The 24,621-nt window shown below is 48.3% G+C and overlaps 1 long non-coding RNA gene across 2 annotated transcripts; it reads right to left on the minus strand.

The window, feature by feature from the left end:
* Positions 1–2,418: 2,418 nt before the first annotated feature.
* Positions 2,419–24,563, minus strand: LOC149917609 (uncharacterized). Of its 2 annotated transcripts, XR_016467929.1 has the most exons (4): positions 23,953–24,563; positions 10,459–19,096; positions 6,792–6,849; positions 2,419–4,073 (listed from the first exon to the last, which is right to left on the minus strand). It is a non-coding gene; the product is annotated as an uncharacterized LOC149917609 (long non-coding RNA). The 2 variants fall into 2 exon arrangements; XR_016467928.1 differs by lacking the exons at positions 2,419–4,073; positions 6,792–6,849 and having other exon boundaries at positions 8,542–10,948; positions 11,316–19,096.
* Positions 24,564–24,621: the final 58 nt, after the last annotated feature.

Here is a 24,621-nt window from a genome sequence, read left to right on the forward strand (position 1 = left end):
GCAATCTCTGCTGGAGGCAAAACCAAAGGTTTGAGCCAATGCTTCAAGTTACCCAGGCCTTCTCTCTGGGTCTTAATTCCATTTTCTTTACATCCCATAGAATAAGTCTCTTCTGCTGCTCTACTGTTGCACAGCAGTGACATCCAGGGGCCATTTTATTTGCTGTTGAGTTCAGTCTACTGATATCCAAGAGCATATGTACCTGAGCCAAAACCCCACTGAAAGTCACTTGGAAAGATCCCCATCAATGTCAACAAGTTTTCCATCCATCTGTTCTACTCCATGTTTTTTAACAGTTAGCAAAAAAAGAGCTTTCGTGCCCAATTACCTTGGTTGCTACCTTTTTGGCTGAGTAATTTAAGAAAAGTCTCCCCCTGTCAGCCTTCTGTTCAACGCACAAAGTGACTTTGTGTGCTGTGGTTCACCCAGTACCACCACACCTCCCAGGAGCAATGACTACAGCACGAGCAGCAGGTCCATCCACATCTCTGGGTGGTACCAATAGCACAGCCTCAAGCTTTTCATAGAATCACAGAATTGTTTGAGTTGGAAGGGACCCTGGAAGGCCACCTGGTCCAATTCCCCTGCAGTGAACAGGGACACCTACAGCTTGAGCAGGTGCTCAGAACCCCATCCAGCCTGACCTTGAGTGTCTCCAGGGATGAGGCAAACACCACCTCTCTGGGCAACCTGTGCCAGTTATCATAGTAAACTTCTTCCTTATATCCAGTTTAAATCTCCCCTCTTTTAGTGTGAAACCATTTTACCTTGTCCTGTCACAACAGATCTGGCTACAGAGCCTATCTCCTTCTTTCCTACAGCTCCCCTCCTTTAGATATTGAAAGGCTGCTATCAGGTCTTCCCACAGCCTTGTGCCAAAAGCCAGTTCAATTTACTCCTCTAAACATGTGGTCAGCAAAACTAATGAGCCAAGTGCAATCAGATGTGGTATTTACCACTATAATGAGCAGTTGGCACCAAAACCCTGATAAACTTGGGCCATGGATGTAAGGTGGTCATCTGGGCTTGAGGAGGGGAAACCTGACCTGAATTTCTTAGGCTGCATCTCCATTACACCATTCCTTGATGTAGTCTCCATCACTGATACCTGGGCAAACATTGGTAACCTGGAGTAAAGTCACTTCATCTCTTTTTCGATACGCTTTCTTACTCTAAAGCAGTTTTCCAGTGCCTGAAATCATGCTGGCAAGACTTCTCCAAATCTTTCCTGTTTTCTTAACATCTTTTTTTGGAAATGCGAATATCAGAACAAGGCATAACGTTTCAGAAATGGTCTCACTAATGTTGTTTACAGAGATCCTATCACTTCAGCACTCCCTCCTCACATTTGCCGGCAGCGTGGCCAAGGATTACTCCAACCTTCTTGGCTAGGGCACTGCTGGGACTTCATATCAATGGTTGCTTACCAGCAGCGTTCAATCTGCTCTGAGTCATTGCTTTCCAGGACGTGTGCCCCCATCTCCTAGGTGTGACCCACATCCCTTCTTCCAAAGCATCTGACTTCTCCCGTGGCTGCATTGAATTCAGTTCCTCAGATGTTCCCTCTTTGGCCAACAGCACCTGCCTGCCCCACCAGCCTGCATCCACTGCGACGTAGCATCAATCCTGTTTTCATACCATCTGCACGTTTTAACATTCTCTTGCCATTCACATTGCTTTGAGGTTTCTGGATCATTCTCCAGCTATTTGCTCTTCACATTTTTCTTCCTCCCACTTTCTCTCAGCTTACATTTCACCACCCATGCTAATACTTTCTCTAACACCAGACGGGACTTCTGTTTTCCAAAGGTGACTTACTGAGCATGAATTACTGAAACCAAAGGCAGAGGTTTGGGTCTGGGGGCAGGCGAAATGAAGGAGGATGACACTGAAAACATGCCCTTTACAGACCAGAAATGCACTGTGTGGCCCAGTGCAGCAATTGTCCTGCACTGAAAATGTGAATATGAAAATATTCCTCAACATGGAAGAAGTACATAAAGCCACTGAAGGAGGCTCTGCAAAAATTCCTTATTCTCAGCAAAAAGAAATTTTCCCATGGTCCAGGGACTGTTTTTATAACCTTTTCCTTGGTGTAGAAGAATACCAATAAATAGGTAGCAAAGGAAATATTTTGCTGCAGGCTTAACTACAGCATCGCAAGCACTTTCTCCTTTTGCTTTTTCCTGTTTTCTCCTTTTCCCAGCTTGCAGACCTGTTGCTGGTTTTCCCCAGGCCAAACTCAAAGGCTGGATGGAGAGCTGGGGGAGATTAAAGGACACCAGGAGGTTTTGCATTTGCATCTTTAATTCCTGGTTGGGATGTACTGGTCTGTGAAAAGGAGAAATGAGGAAAAGAGGATAAGAAACTGTCTATATTAATAGTAGGCATGCCATGCACAACTTGACACATGCAAAGAGAAGCTGCTCGCAGCCTTGTTAAATGCACCAGTAGAGATTGGGTTTTAGGGTTTTCTTCATAAGAAAGTTATTTGTACTCCTGAGTTTCAGCCATGCACAAATTGTTCTCATTGGTACTGGAGAAGTTCATCACCTTGTAATGGATGTAAAATCATAATACCTGCACCAATGGCGCTTAATCCCATATTGCAGTTGGAGAACTTAAGGCAGATCAGGCAGATTACCAGGCATCCCATGGACTGTCGGAATGCATCTGGAGACATGTGGTCAGGAGCTGTTGCTGGAGCTACTGCCCCATCTTCCTTTGCCCCCAGTTCCCCCATGTCAGCAGGGTGAGATGCCACCATGCATCTCATGGTTGGAGACCAAACCAAGCAGTAGTCCTCAGTTTAATACCAGCTCTTCTTTGAGTCTCTTATGCAAAGGATAAGAAGCTTTTCAAAGCAACCAGAGTGATTATTCATGACTACTCATTTGCAGCAGTGCTTGTTCTGCACGGCTGTGCTGATGCTCACCTGGAATATTTATGGGAGGGAACTGAGGGCTGAGAATTCTGCCTGAGTGATGGTGGGGGCCAGCCTGGCCCATGGGCACCTTCCTAGACCCCCATCCTGGTGCCAAGCCCCGCCCCTGCCACAGACTGAGCTCAACCTGTCTTGTTTTATTTCTTGCCAGCTACACAGGGGGAGGGTCCGGGAAGCTCTGTGCTTCCTAAAGAAGCTCAGCCTGGATACTGAGGGGTGGGCACACTTGTTGGGTGATGATGAGTGATGATAGGTTACCTAGAGAAACTCTCGATGCCTCATCCCTGGAGGTGCTCAAGGCCAGGCTGGATGGACCAAACCTGGTGAGTGGCAACCAGCCCACGGCAGGGGGTTGGAGCTCAATGTTTTCTTAGGTCCCTTCCAACCCAAGCCATTCTATGATCCCATACCTAAAGGTATGAAGGTAGTATGTGGCATCACTTAGAGGGAAACATAAGCCCATAGGGTCTCCCATAAGGCAGCACGTCCTGTTCCCTGCTAAAGGCTGTAGGGACTGGAATTTCCTGACTTCCAAGCCCTGGGCTGTGCTGACTTCACACCCACTGAAAGTTGTCTTCTCTGCTTCTTTCCACACCCTAACCCTTCCGATTTTGTTTGTCTGTGGTTTTGCACAGGGGAAAAAATGAAGCAACCAGGGGTTTTCTGGTCTCCGTGCCGCCCATCTGAGCACAGACAATAATATTTAGCTGCTTTGATCAGTTTTTTTCTTGCAGTATATTTAGATAGCGAGCTGCAAATTCCAGCACAGCAGCAGCAGCAGCAGCAGCAGCAGCAGCAGCTGCGAGCAATGTGGTGCAGAGCCCAAAATACAGGCAGGGCTCGTCAGCACAACGCAGCGCCGGTTGGGCTGGCTGCTGTGTGATGTAACTCCTCCTTTAATTGGTTTTCCAGAAAAATCATTTGGAGGATCACTCCGTGAACGGCTTGGAGGTGGCTGGGGGGGAGGAGGGCAGCTGTCAGCTCAGGATGGTGTTGGAGCTCGAGGGTTGCACTCGCTGCCCAGGATGAGCCCCTGGGGCTGGATCTGTGCTGAGCTGTTGGGTTTGCTGGCACAGGGAGTGTGGTTATTTGTATGCTTGCACAGCGTCCAGTGCAGAGCGGTATGCACCTGTGGATGCAACAGTAAAACAAGTGATAAATAATAAGGCAAGAAGGAGCCAGTGCAATTTAATCTGTGTGAGTGGGGAAGGATGCTCAAGCTGGCAGAATGCAGCTTGCTCAGTGGGTCTGGGGATGCTCACCCAGGCTGAAGCCTTGCAGCATTCAGAGGACACAGAACAACACTTCCAGCTCCCTTTTGCTCAATTTGGCTTTTTCAATTCATCTGTAGGATATGGAGGCAACTTGGCGGAGAGGTGTGCCAGCTTTAGGGGGTGATGGACCAAGTGGCAAGTGGTCTGCCCTTCCTTCCTTCCTTCCTTCCTTCCTTCCTTCCTTCCTTCCTTCCTTCCTTCCTTCCTTCCTTCCTTCCTTCCTTCCTTCCTTCCTTCCTTCTTTCCCTCCTTCCCTCCTTCCCTCCTTCCCTCCTTCCCGCCTTCCCGCCTTTCTTCCCTCCCTCCTCCCCCCCTCCTCCCCTCCTTCCCTTCCTCCTTCTCTCCTTCCTTCCTTCCTTCCTTCCCTCTCTCCCAGTGCCCATGTCAATTAACACAAAAGATCCCACTGTCTGGCTCTGAGGTTCCAAGCCCTGTTACACCTTTTCCTCCTCTTGGATGGCAAAGAGGATGGGTCTCTCTCTCCTCTAGAGCTGAGGGACCTCCAAGTCCATCCTACCTGTCTCTAGACTACAGCAGAATCTCACCAACACCAACCCCAAAGTGTTGCTATAGAAGAATCACACAGTGCTTGCTCCAGGACCTTCAGAGCCCCCTGGCAGTATGTCCTGGTGGCTGTTCACCCTCTCCTGTAGGCTACACCTGATGTGTAGCCCAGGTTTTTCTTTGAGTGATGCAATTCTTTACTTGTTGTGCTCTTGTGGGCATGGAGAACAGACCTTCAGAATCATAATCATGAAGGCTGGAGAAGGCCTCTAAAATCAAGTCCAATCCCAACCCTTCCCCACCATGCCCACTAACCATGTCCCTTAGTGCCACATCTCCATGTTCCTTGAAAACCTTCAGGAATGATGACTCCACCACTTCCCTAAAGCCTGTTCCAATGCATTACCACTCTTTCTGAGGAGATATGGTGAGAGTACCTGGTGACTTTCCTGGGTCTTGGGGCACGGCAAATCACAGAATCGTAGAGGTTGGAAGAGAGCTCTGGAGATGATCCATGCCAACCTCCTACTAAAGCTGGTTCCCTACAGCAGGTTGCCGTGTTAGGGCTTAGTGCTGGAGGTGAGCACAAGGGCAGCACCAGTTCCATTCTTACTGTGCTGCAGGTCAACCGATCCATAACTCACGCAGAGCATTTCTTACAGCAGAGAAGTACAAGCCAAAGAATTCAGTTGGCCAGATTGGAATTGTCTTTTTGTCCTTTTGGAAAAATAACAGCATAGCAATTCTTTCATTTTGCCCTCTCCTGTGCTGTACCGGTAGCTGCGCTGAAGCTGATTGATTAGTTTAATAACAAGCAGTTGATATGCAGCCATAAAATTATGCACTTTTACTCATCAGCCTGATTGAATTCCTCTGCTGACTGTACTGGAACAGCATGGCAGAGCTATAATAATGAGGGAAGGAGCCAAGGGAAAAGGCAGTGCGCTGCTGTTATTGTTGTTGTTGTAGAGCTGGGGAAGAAAGTGACTCCAGGGAGGAGCTTTTCCAAAATAAATACCAAAATACAGAGGGAAAATGTTAAGATGTAATTAGCCCTGGTATAAATGACACTAAATGCCTACTGGGACTGAAGCTGCTCTGACACCCACCTGGTCTATGTTGGGGATGCAGGAGGTTGTAGCTCAGTGGTGCTGGCCCCACTGAACCCACTGAATAGGGTGAGAGGGGCAGGGTCCTTTGCAAGGCAACCCAATCTGATGGGAAGAAATGGGAGTTGATGGCCTATTCTAGCCAGGAAAGGAAGGATGACATGATGGAGCTGAGTAAAACATGCATGGCAAGTGTTTGCCCCTGCCAAGCCCATGAGAATGGCATGCGTGGGGAAAAGACAGCATGACCTGAAGGATCAGCATGGGCAGGCTTGGGCTGATGGAAAGCCACACAGCCCCATCACTGACATTTAAAACTTCCCAATAAAACATTTTCCAGTGCTGCTCAGCATTCCGGCATGGCTCGCTCGGTTGATGGGCTCACTGTCCTGCACACATTTATTTATACGACTAATTGGTCTGTGAATAGGTCGTCTGCTTCTTGTGCCTCTGCTGGTGTCATTGCTGCAAAACCTTTTAATTGAACCACTCACAGGCTGCATCCCCAGCTTGAGAGCTGTGCACAGGGAAGCTGGCTGCCTTGGGGCCATATCCAGCCTCCACCAGAGGACCCAATCCACAGTTATCAGGTTCTCCCCTTTGGAGCAGATGTCCCTGAAGGATAAAGTGGGAAAGAGGCAGGGAACAAGCGCAGTTTGGCAATTATTATCTCCCAGAAGAATGTTAGGCAGAGCTTGCACAGCTTTTCTTGCCTTTCTCCCTGATTGCACCACATCCATATTGTTCCTGGAAGCAATGCTTCTCCTTATTTACACTAGTGGGCTTTGGGTCAGGCCAAGCATTTCTTGTACGATGCTACTGGAGGTTCCACACAGCTGCTATACCCAAAGGCGCTGCTTCTCCAGCTACCCTCTAGTTCTCATGGGTGCCCTTGTCTGTGGTCCTTGGGTGGGCTTTCACCCTGGGTCCCCCTATGCCTATGGAGCATGTCCAGGGTACCTGGCTTCATTTTGGGGATGTCTCACATTGTCTCCATGGGTTCTTCTTCCGTCTCTTCCTAGAGAAGAGAAGGAAAGGGAAAGGGAAAGGCAAAGGCAAAGGCAAAAGGAAAGGGAAAAGGGAAAGGGAACAAGATTTAGGAAAAAGATCTACTTGTACTTTTTAAAAGACTTTTTATGGGATGAAAGTGCAGTGAAGCAAAGCACAGGTTTCAGACGTGCTGCCTGTGTTTTCTCTCTGCAGAGGCAGCTCTCTGGCTGTGCACTGCAGGACAGTCACTGCCTGTGTTTGCTTCCAGCTCTGTGACCTCCTGCTCTCTCCAAATGTCACTGCAGTGCCGAGCCCAGCTCCCCCCGCAGCCCCTTCCGGGCAGGGACACGCTGAGCACCCACAGACTGGAAAGCCTCCAGCTTCTCCAGCTGCACTGGATCAGAGCTGGGTCTTTCCTGGGCTTTGTTTTGCCGCTGCCCTTTAGCTATCACTGCTAAACTCATGATAAGACAAATATTTGCCCAGCACCAAGAGCTGTCGATAGGTAAATTGCCCTGCACGTCTCACACAGCATGGGCAGAGGTGCGTGGGCTGCAGCCAGGAAAATCCCCAACTCCTCTGACCAATTGCAGTTTATGAAAGATACCGATTACCCTCCCAGGGAGCTCATCTTCTGATTTAGAGCTCAACTCGGCATGCGGGCAGCCTTGCTTTGTAAATATAAGGATTTATCTACCTAAACTGCAAACCAGGAGCAGCTGATGGAAGCTGGGACCTGCTTGTCCCCTCCTCCAGCAGAATGGACCAGATGGGTCACCTCAAGGTGCCTCCATGGACTGCCAAGGTGGCACACAGGGTTTGGTGTGGGGAAAGACATGCCGCTGCCCTTCAAGTGCATCTTAATCATTTGTCACCATCTCTGTTAAAAGGTGCTTCTTTTTTTCATTCGGATTTGCCCAAACCTCAGCTTTCCAACCCACTGCTATCATATATTTCTCCCCTAGATCAGGCAGCCCCTCATCCCCTCCCCTCAGAGGCAATTCTATGCTGTAATCAAGTCCACTCCCAATGTTAGCTGGTGTTTCTCAGCCCTCTCCTTCTGATGCATCAGTTCCAGCTCCCAGTTAACTCTGTGACTCCCCATCCCCAACCATCCAGCCTCATTTTACCTCAAATTTCTCCATTCACACCCCATGTAGAAGTAGCCCTACTTTTCTCACAGACTGAGCCCTCCACCTCTGAGACAAAAACTCTCTTTCACACGAGTTCATGGGCTGCTCTTTGTCCATGCTGATCACTCTATTTTTTTTCACACCATCACAGCTCTCCCCACGACCAGATGGGACTGTCCTTTCTTGGAACATCACCAGCTAGTCAACACCTGTTTGAAGGCAACCATTAATTTTTCATCCAGCACCGAATTCATCCATACCCACCACACTGATCTCCTAAATGGAGCGATTTCATTTTCAATGCATGATATTTCGTGCTCGAAAATCACCAGCTGTGTATTCAGGAGCACTAATGCTATTCTGCTACTACAGCGCAGGTTTCTCAGATTGAAAGCTCTGTCAGCCAAAGTGTTTTAATTTCTGCATATTAAAGACCGGAGCTCTTTTCCACTTGAATTCAATGGCTCATAGTGGATCCCCACCAATACCCACTCTTGGGTAATGTTAGCTCAGAAATGCGAAGGCATGAAAGATTCTCTGGCTCTGTGCTATCAATAAATCTTAAATGGAATGTGTTTTTTATTATTATTATTAATAATAGGTGTCCTTTGCTCCCTTTTCTCCTTTCTTTCTTCCTCAACACACAGCCCTATGCTGTAGCTTTCCACTTGTGCAGATTCCTCATTTGTCACTCCCAGCTCCCTGCAGCACTACATAAGCTACTGAAAAAGCTCTCCTCCTTCTTTGTCACATCAATTCAATCTGCTCCTTACACAAAATCTGGTTTTGTTTTGCACTTGCTTTGCTTTACTCCTGCCCATTTTATTATCAGTTTGTTATCTTTCTGCTTGAATTTTACAACCTGCAGCCAAAGAGAAACCTCAAAACCTTCCTAACCAGGAGCTTTTGTTATCTGCCCACCCACAAAACCTGAGCACATCACAGAGGAGACGGATCAACCCACTGTTTTTTTTTCTCCATCTCTCAGAATAATTTCCCATCCACATCCCCTGCCAATTTATTGCCTCCTCAAACTCATGGGGTTTCCGAAGCCTTTGCTGACCTGCGTAACTCCATGTGATGCTCCATCTGTTGTTGACTTCTATGTGTTTACTTGCTAAAGAGAAATCTGAAAAAAAAGTGACTTTGAAGTCTGGCCAACGTCACTGTCATTCCTCAAAAACAAGGCCTGCTACGGGTAGAGCTCTGACACTGATCTGCTCCAGCCTGCCCTGGTTCAACCCTGGGGATGCTGTGCAGTTTAAGGTATGGGGAGCATGGGTCGCTAGGGCAGAAGATGCTCTCCATGGCAGCCCATAACCCCCTGGTTGCAGCTTGGACCAGTCCCTGTCAACCTGCTTTAATGAGGATCAGACCTCAGTATTTTATCTTAACCAAGGTTCTGCATTCAGATGTACACCGGACTGAAGGTGTGTCCTGGTTTGTACATAATTCCCTCTCTGTTCTGTCTCCATACAAGATGCCAGCACTGGAACTGGACCTCCAGGTCAAGTATATTTATACATATATGTATATGTGCATGGTTGGTGAGGTGTATTAAAAACAGTTTATTTCAGAAATAGCATCATTTTTCCTGGCGGAGGAGAACAGCTTTTCTTATTTTCTGTGCCACTCATATTTTTGGTCTTAGCGAGGCAAAATGCCAGGGAATGACAGTGTGTTTACCTAAGAGCAGCTAAAAGAGCTGCGTAGCAATCAAGGTATCAAGTGGGTTGGGCTGAAAATAGATCAGCTTGGAAGGATTTTGGTCAGAAATGTTCAGCAAGGGACTAGATGGCTGTGAGCACTGGTAACAACCTACAGAGACTTTCATTTTGGGGGAATATATCTCCACCTTGCCCAAACTAATTGCTGCAATGCTTTTGGACAGCATCTGTGGTCTGTCTTGCTGACTCATGGCATCATTTCCCTATCAGTAAGGAGTGAATTGTGCTCTTCCATTTTCTGAGGTTAAGCTTTCTAGGTGAGGAGCATCCCTTGCACCAATGCTGAGCAAGGTTCATGCTTCTTCCTCCAGCCCTGAACCTTACTGTGAAATGAGAATCATTGTTAGGAGCAAGATATCTGGGGAATGGGAAACATCTTTCTGCAAAAATCTATTTTGAAATGAGTTTGTGGCCCCACTGAGACAACACTGTGTCCTTTACCTCAGTCCTTCTGAAGTAATTGTCCTTGTTTAATCCCCTGGAGCTCTCACTCAGAAGTCACCCAACTCAAGACCAGGTTGCATGGGGCACTGGGCATCCTGATGTAGTGGGTGGCAACTGTGTCCATGGCACTGGGACTGGAGATGGGTGGAATTAAAATGTCCCTTCCAACCATTCAATGATTCAATAATTCCATTATTCTGTGATTCTATGATGAATTTTCATCTCTGCCTTCCTTGATGAGCAGACGGGCTCTGCCCTGTGCCAAGCCTAACTGACCCACGTGATTACCAAACTATTTGCCAGTGGCTTCACATATCCCACTTCATACACTACCTTTTGCCAGCTTTCCTCTCTGGGCATGTCTATAGCACTATTGTGGCCCAGGGTCTGGCATGTCTCTTGGCACCCTGACAGTCACGACAAATTACAGGAGAAGAAAGTGCTCAGCAGGTCCAGGAAAGCTTTCAGCCTGCAAAAAGAAAACACGAACACGGTGCTGTCTTCTAAGGTGTGGGTATGACACAGGTCTGGTCCCAAGCTCTGGGCTCAGGTCCAGGCTCCATGTCTTTGCAGCACTGATCTCTGTGTCATAAAATCCAGGTCCTCTGATGGTCAGGGTATTGTAGCACTGTACAACTCGAATGCAATGTCACCAGCCATGCAATTCTTCTTGAAGATCTTGCAAGCACTATATGAGCATCAGCATCTCGTCAGCTGACTTCTGCCCATCAGAGAGACCCACCAACAGCCACAAGTTCATGACATCTCTAAGTGAGCCCTGAGGGGCTGGTTCTTCATCCTTGGGCAGCCATGGGCTGCAGTTCTGTGGAAAACAAATAGCAAATATATGATATACGACCTTCCATAATCAATCTGATGATCCTTCCCAGCTGCTGGGGGGGAAGCATGAAGGGATTTTCCTGCCCTGAAGCAACTATAGACAGGGGTGTGTTCTCTTTCTCAAATCCTTTAGTTGGAAGGGAATGTGAAAGAAAATATCAAGCTTGGCATGGAGACTACGCTTAGGGTTTTAGCTTATAACTGAATATTACAGATCTATGTGTTGTGATGGTTGGACTAGATGATCTCAGTGGGTTTTTCCAACCTTAATGACTCTATGATAACGTCCTTTCTCTTTCTATGCTTGGCTATCAAAAACGGAGGAGGAGGTTGGAGGATTACATCCTTACCTGTGGCACAGCTATGTGCAGTCGGGGAAAGACCACACGTCCCACCTACGAGGCAGGAGATCTGCATTAGCGTGGATGGATTTCAGCTGTAGGATGACCTTCAGGCCACCCCAGAGGCCACCAGGCATTCAGGTTGCTCAGGCATCCAGAATGACTGCTTAAGGGATGACAATTTTGGAAGCTGAGGCAGAAGCTTAGAAGACATGGTGTAACTCCTGCAGGAAGTCAGTTAGTTATATGGATCAGCTGATGCACCTCTGGTTATTAAATCAGTAATTTGACCTGAAGTCTAAGCCCATAGGTGCAATAGAGGTTATTCATTACATACACATTCTCAGTTTGGGCTTTGAAATGGACAGAAGTCATGAAACTGGAGATATAGTAGTGCTGTTTCAGTGATAAAGGTATCTGCCAAGATCACACTCCCTGTGTGTTCATAGCACCCAAATTTTAGCTGCAGATGGACTGTTTGGACAGGCTGCTCAGCATTCTGGGTGAAGGTATTGCATGCACCACATTGACTATGATAAGCAGACACAGCTGCAGTCCAGCCCACTGGCTGCAGAGATGCTGAAAGGATGCTTCATTTTAGCCTGCAGTGGGGACACAAATTCACTTGCTTGCTTGGGGCCCAGAGGCTTGATCCTGCTCACCAGCAAGATTACCAGGTGCCCAATAATCCCTGCATAAATAAGGACAGATGTCTGCCCATCAGCCAGTTCCATACTTGTTTGCATTTCAATATGCATTTTAAAAAAATACCATGACTGGATAACACTCTCCCAGAGACCACTTTATTTCATATCAACTCAGACTAATGCCACATCCAGAACTCCTCTGCAAACCTGGGAGAATTATTTGCAGGGCTACTGAAATTCAAAGAAAAGCTTCAGTCAAGGATTCCTTTGGTTTTCCAGGCATAGCTTGTGTAGTTATCATAGGAATCATGCTATTTCACAGGAAATAATTTCCCATCCTTGGAGGTGGTCAAGCCCCTGGGCTCAAGATTGGGCAGATTTATGCACTGGGAGGTGTCCTTGCCCATGCAGGGAGCTGGAACTGGATGGTCTCTATGGTTTCTTCCAACCCAAGCCATTCTATGACAATGGACACAAGAGAATCCATACACGGGCTGTTGGTTGTACATTTAGGGAAGGTCAGGACACTTAGGAGAATCAATTGTTCTTCTAAGCACCAGTCCTGTGGCTTCCCAAGGAGCAAGGAGATCAGTTAGTGACTCCAGTGGCTCACTCCCTTTATTATCTCAGACTGGTAACACTTTTTTAGGGGGTTTTCAATAGGCATCTACACCCCTTTGCCTTCTCAGCTCCACACACTTCACGATAGGTGCCTTGCTATCTCCAGCCAAGGAAAGTGCTGATGCACCACAAATGTGTTATTTCTCTGGCATTTGGGTTATGCAAGTCTCCTCCAGAATCTCTGCAGGTTGGATGCATATAGCAGCCATGCTCCAGCGTGGACATAACAACCACAATGTTGGGAGGCCCTGGCAGTAATGGTAAGTTTGGTGACTTCAGCAGTTTGGACAAAGCATGGTTGCACATGTGTATGTGTTGGAGGGCTCATGAGATGCTTCATTAACAGATCCTGTCCCTGGAATATCAGGCTTCATGCCGTGTGTTTTGCTTCAACACAGGGCAGTTCATCCATCTGGACAAGAGCAGGTTTGGCTACAAAGCCAAGCTGCAGGAGCGAGCAAGCAGTAATCTTCAAACCATTGCTGCTGTCGGATGAATCCCTAACCTGTGCTCCCAGCTGGCCAACAGGAGTTTGCAAGGCTAATTTTATGTCTCTGGCTTCAGGTTACAGCCGGGCACCTTAAAATAAATCATCACTGAGTTCAAGTTAACTTAAAAAAAACCCTGGGTTGTAGGTTAGGGATGGAGAAGAAAATAAATTGTGGAAAACTTAAGTGCAGAGAAGGAGGCAGCACCCGTGCTGCTGTCAACCCAAGCATGACTCTGGCACTGGGAAGCAGCAAGGATAGGAACCCTTGGGCAAAGGGGCAGCTGAGAAGAGGATGGGAGCCATGAGCAAAGCACTGTGCTGCTCTGGGTACAAACTGTGCTCTGCAGAAGCCAATTTGAACCGTATTTCTCTTGTTACCACTGTTCCTTGTTACATTTGTTCCTCTTCTTTCTTGTTTTCCCTCTGCCAAAGGAGCAGTCATCCTGAAAACTAGGAATTATTGTGGGGAGAATTATTTAGGAAACAATCCTTTTTTTTTTTTTCAAAATGGGAAATAAAAAGAAAAAAAAAATCAGATATTTTCTCTGCTCAGGAACAGTGAGGGCAGAAAGAGGGGAGAAATGCCTGCAGGAAAGAAAAGCTTTCTCCTCACTTTGTTGTCTGCTGGAACAGAAGCAAACGGATGAATGAGAAATAAGGAAAACAAGTTGTGAGCACTGTGTCCGAAGGCTGACTGCTGCTCATCTGCTCCCTTGGAGCAGGCAGTCTTACAGGACAGGTTCAGGTAGCATCTGACCACGTCTCCCAGCTCATCTGTGTGTGGGCTCGGGGTGTGCTGGAGCTCAGCTAAACCTGCCAGCCATTTGGAGCTGCATTCCCTGTGCACACGCCGAGGAGAGCTCGGCTGGTTGGACTGAGCATTGCAAAGCCGCTTTCTAGGAAAGAAGCTTTGCACAACAGAAGGGAAAATAGGTCGTCGTCAAGGTTTAGGGCATTTGCAGAAGAAAGTAAACAAGTGGGTGAGATGGGAGGACAGCTCGGTTGTGATCCCTGGCAAACCTTCCCATTTGCACAAGTGAGGAATCGCTGCCCCGTGACACCCACAGGTGCTCTTGGGGCACAGCTTGCACCTATGCATGGTGCACTTAGAGCAGATGCACCCTCTGGCATCACTGCTGATGGGAGCAGGAGGTTATAGGATGGTGCTGAGCAATTTGCTGGGGTGAGCAGAAGGCTCCAGGTCCATGGGTTTTACTATGTGGGGGTTTTGGTGTCACAATCTCTGGTTGTGCCTCAAGGGACCCTGTGCAGACTCCAACCAGGGCACCCCAGCAGCCTCTTCCCACTGCCCCCTCCTCACCACAGTCTTACAAAAATCTCCAAACCAAGACAACAAATAACAACCACCAACCCACTGCAAAAACCCAAATCCCTAAAAACACCCTCAGCAAAACCTCTCGGGGGAGCTCAGCTGCCCCCCTTGTGTGCTTCCCAACCCCATTACCGACCCCAGCGTGGGGTTGGGGCTGGGGCAGGAGGGTGGGTGAACAAGGTCGTGGGCTCATGCATTGCCAAGGAACGCTCTGTGCTCATGGTCTGCAGGGCAGCAGGGGCTCCTCTCCCACCCCACACATCTGCCAGCCGCCTGGCCCTGCCGCCAGCCGCCCCAGTACATCTTGTTTGTGTTTTTCCGCGAGCACACTCCCAGCGGGTTATGTCAGAGGTGAGGAATGCAGGGCCACCCTGTGTCATGAGATCAGACTTACATTTTTAGGCTGAAGGCTTTTTACCGTATTTTCTGGGAAGCAGCGCGCCCGCGGGGCCCCGGAGGGGTGGGAGAGTTCCCTTCGCCTCCATCCCTTCTTCCCAGCCCTCGGACGGGAGGAGCGGATGGGGCCCGTCTGCTGGAACAAACTCTCCCTCTGTTCCTTGCAAGGAAAGGCAGTGAATTAAGGGGAATGAAAAGGCAGCAGTGAAAGGCTGCCGGGCACAGCGCCAAGCGCTCTGCAAAAGCTGGCGGGGAGAAGCGGCAGCGAGCTGCGAGCTGGAGGGACCAGCACTGTGAATTGCTCCATGGGGGGAACTCATCTGAGCTCCAATGGCCATGAAACAGCATCCTTCTTGGGGCTGAAAGCACGAGGAAGAGGCATGAACCCACACAGGGCATCAGGGAGCTGGGCCAGGTCCTCCTTACGTGGAAGGTCTGACCCAAAGCACTGCACACATCCATGATTCCCCATTGCTGGTAGTGCAGCTTCACACCCAACCTTTCTAACGTCTTGCCTGTGCTGTGCAGAAGTCCTTCTGCTAAAGGAGATCTGGTGCAAAACCCAGGTCGCCGCTGCTTATGGTTTGCACTGCTTCCAAGAGGAGGGGAGATGGTTGGGTCTCAGTGCCATCACATGGAGAACCCATGGAGGTGGGCAGGAGGGCTGTGGCAGTGCTGAGCCCACCTTGATGCTGGGAAAAGCTCTCTTCTTAGTTCTGATGGGGATTCTGTTTGTTGTAGGGGAGTTTGATAGATGACCTTTAAGGGTCTCTTCCAACTCAAACAATTCTATGATTTTTTTCTTCCCATTTTCCTGAAATAGTTGCAGTTGTAGACATTCCGAGATGGAAAAGACAAAAAGCAAAGAGAAACACTTCACCGATCACATCCAAAATGAACACCACTGTTATTTTTGTTGTTCTTCTTTGTTGTTGTTCTGTTTTGACTTACGGAGGGTTTTGACATGGTGCTGTTTTGTACTGTGTCAAAAGGAAAACAAACCCTGAAATACCAAATTCTTTCACACAATGGCCTTTCCTTTCTCTGCACGTCCCTGTGAGATGGGCCTCTTGCAGCTCTCCTCTCTTCCCAGAACAAGAGAACAAATACCAGGAAATCTGGAGAGATGAACTGCACGGAGCTGGCTGCGGTGCAGAAGCGTGGAGCAGCCCCATCTTTCTCATAGCTCCACTGCTGGCTGGTCCCCATCCGGAGGCCAGGTAAACCTCCAGCCAGCAAGGATGGTCCCTCTGCCACTGGCAGTTTCCTGCTGAGGCGCTCAGACTCCTTCTCTGCATGGTGGGCAATTTCACATCATCATCTCTCATCCTGGTTCCTCTGTTATCTACCAACCTGTTTGTTATGTCATCTCACCCCAGGGAAGGTTCAGGTTGGACATTACGAGCAGTTTCTTCTCAGAAGGAGTGGTGATGCAGTGGCACAGGCTGCTCAGGGAGGTGGTGTGGGGTTGCCATCCCTGGAGGTATTGTAGAGCCATGGAGATGTGGGATGTGGTCAGTGGGCATGGTGGGGGTGGACCAATGGTTGGACTTGGGAATTTAAACATCTTTTTCAACCGTAATGATGCTGTGATACTGTAATTCCACATGTGGCCCCCAACTCTTTCAGTCACTCTATCATAGTCCCAAGAGCTTCATTAGGAAATTCCCTCTTTCATGACACAACCTAGGAAGGGGCTGATAGCTGGCTCATAGAAATTAGGAGAGAGAAGCTATTGATAACATGGGATCCTTGGGAAAAAAAATGAGGCTTGTTTAGTCATTTATGATGCCATTTTGTCACTCTCTTTGTCTGCCTTGCCTTTCATGAAGTTGTGCTTTGGTAAGATTTCCTGTTTTATCATTTGCAGTTGAGGAAGCAGAAGTCTTGGGATGATCTGCGATTGGGTTTCAGTTTTCCTGGCCCTACACCCTGAACCAGAGCCATTAGACTGCCATGCAAGGGCTGGAGGAGGGGTTGAGAGCCTACCTTAGTTATCCCAGAAGACTCCTTTTCTATAAATGACACGAAGAAAACAACTTGACTTTTAGATATCTTTTAGATGCTCGGTATGCTTTGAGAAGAAACGAACACTAACATTGATAATATATCTTTGCATTTGATATAAGTTCAGTTCAATTGCGGTGAACTCATACACTTTTGTTTCTTAAATTTGGAGGAAACAGACTGACATCACTCAGCAGCCATTCACTGTTTTAGCACAGAATGTTAACTAAGGGAGCCAAAGTCTGTATCTGTTACTCTGCCCCAGATGGTGATTTGACCTCCCAAGCGGGCAGTGGTGACCCTTAATGGCTGGGAACTTGAGGCTTATGCTCCACCTTTACCCATGGCCATCAGGGTTGACCTAGAAACTTGGAGCATGGGGTGATGGATAATCTATTTGAAAGACACTGGAGGATATGTTGGCATCAGTGGGGTGCCCTACCACAGAGAAGTCTCCTGAGAACTGTGTTAAGACAGGCACATCACTCCAGAGCATGGCCAGAGTTTTCCTATAACACTGCATCCAGGACCACCAGGTATTCCACAATCAAATGAGCAAGTCAAACTCATAATTCATCCCCCTGGTTCCATGGGACAGTAAGAGTGCCCTAGGAGCTCTCGGTGATTTTGGTTCTCCTCCACTGTGGTTCACTTCTCTAGTCCTCCTTGTTCTTAACACCCTGCATGGCAAACAGAAAAGATCTCAGTGCAGAAGCAGTAGACAGCACAGTGCTCCATCTTCCCTTACACTTTCCCTGCGGTCTGACAGCTGGCTAGCGGGAATCAGAAGGTGCTTGGAAGATGCTGAAGGGTATTAGAGAATTGTTGCACAAGCCACTGCAGAAAAAAAGGTGTGGGAAGGGTTTTGGGCAGCAAAAGCATGATGATTTAATCAACTTCTGCAGGATTTTTGCCAGGCATATCCTGTCCAGCTTGCATTGCACTGGCTGGCAATGAGGCGAGTCAGTGGCAGCCAACTTCCAATGACCACGACTAGCTTCCTTTCAGCCTCAGTAACTGATTCATGTTTTGGTCTCCTGCCCCACCCAGTCTAGAGTGAGTTCAGCACGTCTTCCTGAGCATCGCTTTCCTGCCTCAAGGCTCTCCCTCCTCCGCTGACCTTCCCACATTCACAGCTCAACCCTCTGCCACCAGTCCTCTCTGTTCTCCTGGACTGGACACCACTTAAGGCAGGAGCCAACAGCTTGTTGGCTTTGACTCACCATCATCTAGGAAAAACACTGGTCTATCCTGATGGCTATGCTTCCTCTTGCACCATCTGCTGTTCAGCACAGCCATCCCCAGCCCAAAGAATCCGTGTTTATCTCCATCACCCTGTCTCTTGGCAAAAGGCCACTCCTGCGGTCACTGTTCCTATATGGCACTGCTGAAGATGGCATCTGGGAAGTGGAAGTGTGAAAACTGAGCACTGGCAATGGGCTGGCATCCTGGCTTTTTGCATTTCCTGAGACTTCTGCTGGGGCAGTGGCTCAGAAAACATCAACCTGCATAAAGCTCAAGTTTGCTCTCAGGGATGTACCTGTCTATAATCTGAGATAGGAATCAAAACCTGATAGTTTCCTGTGGGACCTGGACTCCTCACTGATGTGAGTGTGTGTGGTCTGTTTCCTTAAATAACCACCACATGGGTTTTCTCTCTGACAGATGAGCAGCTCACAGGTGCAGTCTGAGGCTGAGAAATGGAAAATCAAAAGAGATGCCTTGATGTGGTTTCTTACTGTCTTGCAGAGAAAAGAAGAGGTGAGGTCTGGCTCCCCTGTTCTGCCAGGCTGTTCAGATGTTCTATCAGTACAGTTTTTCCCCTCTGTTCCTGTGGGTCAGGAAAATATTATTACTGCAGCTTAAAGACAGGAGATGGGTAATGCCTGAAGGACTGGGATACATCCTCTGGGACAATGAGGATCTGCCTGCATAGCAAAAGACCCAGAAGAAGTGGGGCCGTGTCCATGTAAAATAACAGAAAACAAAAGCTTTTCTTTCTCCCTAAATAAGTCAGTTCTGTGTTTCCTTTGTGGTTCGCTTTTAAAAGTTTGCTGAATTTAAGGAGGATGTGGTCACACACATTGGAAGCTCCAGATGCTAAAACATAAAAACACAAATCTGCATTAAACTCACATTTCTGATGAGTTAAATCTCATGTGCTTTCACTATTTTTCTTGCAGGCTGCCATAGCTATCATGTCCCTGGGAGAGCATTTGCCCACCACATCAGATAATCCCTCCTTCATTCCTCTGACAGGATCCAGTTTTCTATTATTCACTGATGTCACTGTAGCCTAGGAGAGAAATCAACACAGTCATGAATTATGGACTATGCTGGTAGGACATTTCACTCTGTTTGTTTGATTTGAGTGTGAACAAACACCAGATAATTAAAGATGAGTTTCAAGCTACAACACTCCCTTCTGTCTCCTGAATTGCCCTGCATGGTGAGGAGAGTCTGGATTGAGTGCTTCATGTGCATAATTACAAAGGTAAGATCCTTCAACAAAACCTGCGAGTTGAGAAAGTACAGGCAGCCACTGTTGAGCTCTTCTTCAATATACCCAAACTACAGCACTCCACATTCTGCTTGACACAGTCAGGATGCGAGTGAACTTTTGTGTGCCCTCCGAGTTTATAGCTCGTATTGTTGGTTACAAGCTGAGAGAATTAAATATGTTGACTTTGGGTCTGGAGGACTCCTTACTTGGGTGTTCGAGCTTTAGCTCATCATTTTGAACTCCTGGCCATCAGCTGGTGAATGCTTGCTTTGCTGTCGGATGAAGATCACAGCTGGCAGCCAAACATTTGACCTGGGGAGTGAAGCCCATTACCGTGTGACTCACAAGGTAAAATCAACAACAAAAGCCTTATAAACACAGCCCAACTCAACCGCCTGTAAAATGCCACTATGACAGCAGCAGCACGGAGCAGTATTTTTACCACTTGGGAGGAAAGAAGCCTTTCCTCCCAGGAAACTTTTTAGGGTGTGATGTTAAACAAGCACTTGTTCCTAGAAGCTGCAGATTTGGCTTAAAGAACGCTGGAACTGAACTATGGCAATTGCTATTCAACACCTGAATTGCACTGGTGCCTGTGACTCCTCTCACAGTGTATGTACCAAGTGCTGCTGCGTGGCACACATCATGGCCTGGATGGACAACTCAGTCTCCAGGGAAGTGTCGAGCGACTGAGCAACTCCCCTGGCACTGATGAAACCCATAGGAAAGCCACTTGAGGTTGGGAGAAGCATTTTTCATGCTGGTCGGTTCACATTTTATGTGCAGTTGTAAAATTTAAAAGGTAATTTAGTATGCAATCAGCAGATGGAGTAAGGCATTTTTTACATCAGAACCGTAGCAGGCTGTATCCAGCAACTGATCGTTAGCTCTGATGGGCACATGGGGACTCTCCAACCTCATACAGGGACACTGCAGCCATTTGGGGAGCTTGGAAATGCTGGTGGCTGCTAGGTCCCCTCCAGCTTTGGTCCTACACAAAGGGTGAAGGCACTGGATAGCAGTGGATGGCCTGTCCCACCAGAGTCCGGATGGAAAATATGGATTTCCTTTAAATGCTTAAGAGAGGGAGTGGACTCTCAGATGCAGTTGTCCTTGTAAAACAGGGAGAGTGAGGACTGCCAGGACTCGAGCTTTCCATGTATACACTGACACCCTGGTGGTCTGAGCACCAAATCAGACATCGCAGTGCCCACCCTGTGCTTGTGGTAGGCTTGTCCTTCCTTGGAGACAAAGGGAATTACAGGATCATAGAACCATAGAATAGAAAATGGAAAGGATCCACAAGGATCATTGAGTCCAACTCCTTGTTCCACATAGCACCACCCAAAATCCAAACCTGAAAGCGTTGTTCAGATGATCCTTGAATGCTTGGTCTCCTCTTCTCTGGGCTGAACAAACTAAGGGATCTCGACCACCTCTCATACGCCTTGCTCTCCAGACCATTCTCTATTTTCGCAGCTCTCCTTTGGAGCCTCTCTAGTAGTTTTATGTCCTTAATATTATATTAATATTATATTGTGATGCCCAAACTGCTTGTTGTATTCAACGTGAGGCCACACCAGCACAGAGTACAGCAGGAATGCAAAGTAAAAAAGACCCTCTGCATGCCATCTTGGAGGCTCCCATCATGGATCAAGAGGATAATACTGGAATAAGACTTCATAACCCACATCATCTTCTACTTCATGACACTTCTACTTACTACATGACATTCAGTGCAGACCCCTGTCTCCTATTTGGGCCAGCCCCAGTATGCCATCTCCTGCTGCTCCTCCAAAATGAAGAAGGATGCTTTCAACTGGAGGATGCTTTCAAGCTCAGGGGCACTTCCAGACCCAAGCTTCAAGGCTGGGAACAAACTGCCTGGCATCGTGCATACAGGCAGAAGAAGACACAACTATTGAGGCATGAGGTGCTCAACTCAGGAACAGCAATCATTGCCTCAGGCTTATTTGGCTTATGTACATCCATTGGGTTGTAAGGAGTAGGATATAAAAGCATGACCGGTGCTGAAACTCCATAGATTTCTGAGTGCTACATGGGGGCAAGCTCAAAGAAAAGACTTATTGGAGTACAGTCTTGAAGAACAGAGGCTCCTCTCCAGACTCCAAAGGCTGCTTTGCAATTTGGAAACTTGGAGATTCAAAAGCTGCAAACAGCTGGAAGGTAACCAACTCAACGAGGGCAAAATATGGCATGTGGTCTCTGTGTGTCTCTTGGCTTCACTTCTCCAGTCCCTATGTTTGCTATTGCCCTGGGGAACTGCTCGTGCAGGAACGCACCTGGAAGGACACTTTGTCTTCTTTGGCTGAAGGCATTTGTCTTAACTAAAGCATTTCAATTAAAAGTCAAGACTGAATAACTGCAAAGTGCTGGAGACAAGAGTCATTAATACTGGAATGCAAGTTTTAAATTATTTTTAATGTGCTCTGCAAGGCATCCATAAAAGGTCCTTAATCAATATGCATTTGAATTCCCTGAACTAGAATTGAAATTCATGGCAGCAGAAGGGTTGGGAACCAACCAGCACTGCTGTCTGAGCTCTTGCACAAGCAAACCTGGCAGACCTTGGTGCCAGCTGTCAGGCAGATGTGACCATATGGATGACAGTTCTTTGGCGCTCTGTGCCAATGTGAACTGCTGGTTTCACTCCCTGGAGAATGGGTACATCATTGACGTGGGGGGTCTCTGATGAAGATGGCAAACAGCCTTTTGTTTGAGCACCTCAGCCAGCAGCAAGCATTCAGTGGCACAATTGGTAATTTAAACATAATACGAGCATACCCTAGCAAGGAGAGCCCGGAGAATGAGGAGGGCTTAAGGCAAGGAGGGATGAAAGCAAAGAGGGGTCTAGATGGTTTGAAACTAAGCAGTTTAAGCTCTTGGCTGGATCAGGGCCAATGGTGCATAAATTTCTGGCAAGGAGCAACCTCTAGGAAGAACCAAACCCTAGAGGAAGCTCAGGGTGAGGTTTGTGCTTCCTATTTCAGTCTAAAAAAAAAAAACACAGATCCCAGGAGGGGGTGAGTTTCAGCAACACCGGGTATTGCAGACCCAATCCATTACTTCCAGGATGGGGGTGATGAAAGCAAAGCAGGAGGTTGCCTTACATTGCATCCCTCCCTGCAGGCAGCACTTGGGGACCTCAATGGGACAGGCACAGCCCTGGGGCAGAGCAGCATCACCCTCCAACAGTTCACATGAGAGATCATGAAGAGGAGCAGAGCAGCTTTACGTTCAGAAATGAAAGCAATGCCTGGGAACAGGCTTACTTATCCCATGATTATTTGCATGCCCTGGACTGTGGGTTTGGATGGAACCAGCTATTTTTCTCCTCAAACATGGCTTGGAAGGAAGCAGTAGCAGGGGGCTGCACCCTAGAAGCAGGCTGGATGCAGCCACCTTGCTTTGGAAGCAAAAAAAAAAATAGACTTTAAAAGCCAGGTCAAGCACATGCATGCCTCAGGCCCTGCACAGTTTGCTGGAAGCCTAAAAATCCCCCAGTGCTGGGAAATCATTGTGAACTTCACATGCATGTTGCTGTGGCTTGGCTTGTGTTTGGAGGGATGTATCTGAATGATTTTGTTGCCTTAAGGACTGAAATGAGCTAAGGGAAGGCAAGCATCACTGGGACTGAGTGGGAGAAAAAGAGAAAGGAAGAAAGAAAAAGAGGAAAAAAAACAGAGGGAAGGGGAAAAAAAGAAAGGAGAAAAAAGAGGGAAAAGGGAAAAGGGGGGGGGGAGGTAAAAGAAAAAAGGAAAATATGAAAGAAGAAAAAAAAGGAAAAAAATATGAAAGAAGAAAAAAGGGAAAAAAGGAGAAGAAAAAAAAAAAAGGAAAAGGAAAGAAAAGGGGAAAAGGAAAATGGAGAAAAAAGAGAAATGAGGAAAGAAAGGGAAAAAAAAATAACACGGGGAAAAAGGAAAAGGGGAAAAAGGGGAAAAATGACAAATGTGAAAAGGCAAAAGAAAAAAAAGAAAGAAAAAAAAAAAAAGAAGAAGAAAAAAAAAAAACAGAAAAAAAAGAAAACAGAACGCAGGAGCGGGGGCGGGAGGGGAAGGCGGGGATCCGTCCCGGAGCTCAGCGCCGTCCCCGCGCGTTGCGAAACCGCCGAGGCCCCGCTGCCCCCCGGCTGCGCCGCGCCCCGGCCCCGCAGGAATGCCGGAGAGCGGGGCCCGGGCCGGGGGCGGGCGGGGCGGCGGCAGGCAGCGAGCGGCCGCTGCCATCTAGCGCCAGCCGGCAGCCCCTGCTCCGGGATTTTTTTGTTTATATGGAGATACGGACGCGTTCCTCCCCTAAAAGCAGACCTCCGAGGTTTTTTTCCCCGCCGTTTGGTGGTCTCGCAGCTCGCGTCACAAACGCTGAGCCCCGTGGGGATGGTGAAAGGACGGCGGGGGGGGGGGATATCAGCAGCTTTTGGGTCTGACTTCATCGCCGCGTTACCCCCCAGCCCCTTTGGGGTGCTGAGAGCGCTGTGCTTCTGCAAGCTGGGGGAGGTGAGGGCATAGAAAGCATTTGCCTCCTATTCATCCGCCTCTTTGCCTCTTCCTGCAAATCCCCCATGCGATAAATCACAGAATCACAGAACGGCTTTGGCTGGAAGGGACCTTAAAGCCCAGCTCCCTCACCTTCCCGCTCACAGCAGCTCTCCAGCCCTCCGAGCATCCCCATGCCCTCCGCTGGACGCGCTTCCACAGCTCCAATCCCTCCCCCAGCAGCGGGGCCCCACGAGGCAGTCATAGAATCACAGCATATTTATACAGAACAGAATATTTATACAGTCCCCTCCCTGTCCCCGCTGCCGCCCCTCCGTTGACGCAGCCCAGGTTGCCGTTGGCCTCCCAGGCTGCAGGCTCACACTGCTGGCTCGTGTGCAGCTTTTCGTCCATCAGGACCCCAAGTCCTCCTCCACAGGGCTGCTCTCAGTCAGTTCTCCTCCCAGCCCCATTAGGTTCACTTGCCCACATCCCTGTGGATAACACCCCTTCCTCCTGTTGAGGTGGAAATAAATACGAGGCATAACTTCCGGAGCGACTTATGCGCTTTACACTCAGCCCGAGATCAATCCCCCTTCCCTCAGCGTTGCCCAGGGCAGCCGTTACGCTGAGCCCCGCGCAACGGACGATCAACACAGCTTCCTCCCCCCGCTGCCATTCCGCGCTCAGCAGAACGCGACCATAACGCCCTCCCTACGGCGCCCCGCTGCTGCGTGCGCGCATGCGCGCTTTGCGACCGTCCTTACGCCTACCCGTGTGTTAAGGCGCCCCCTGGCGGCTGGCGCGGCGCCGTGCCGAATC

The sequence above is a fragment of the Phasianus colchicus genome, chromosome 6 (genome assembly GCF_987193195.1).
Source record: "Phasianus colchicus chromosome 6, bPhaCol1.hap1.1, whole genome shotgun sequence".
NCBI classification, from domain to species: domain Eukaryota; kingdom Metazoa; phylum Chordata; class Aves; order Galliformes; family Phasianidae; genus Phasianus; species Phasianus colchicus.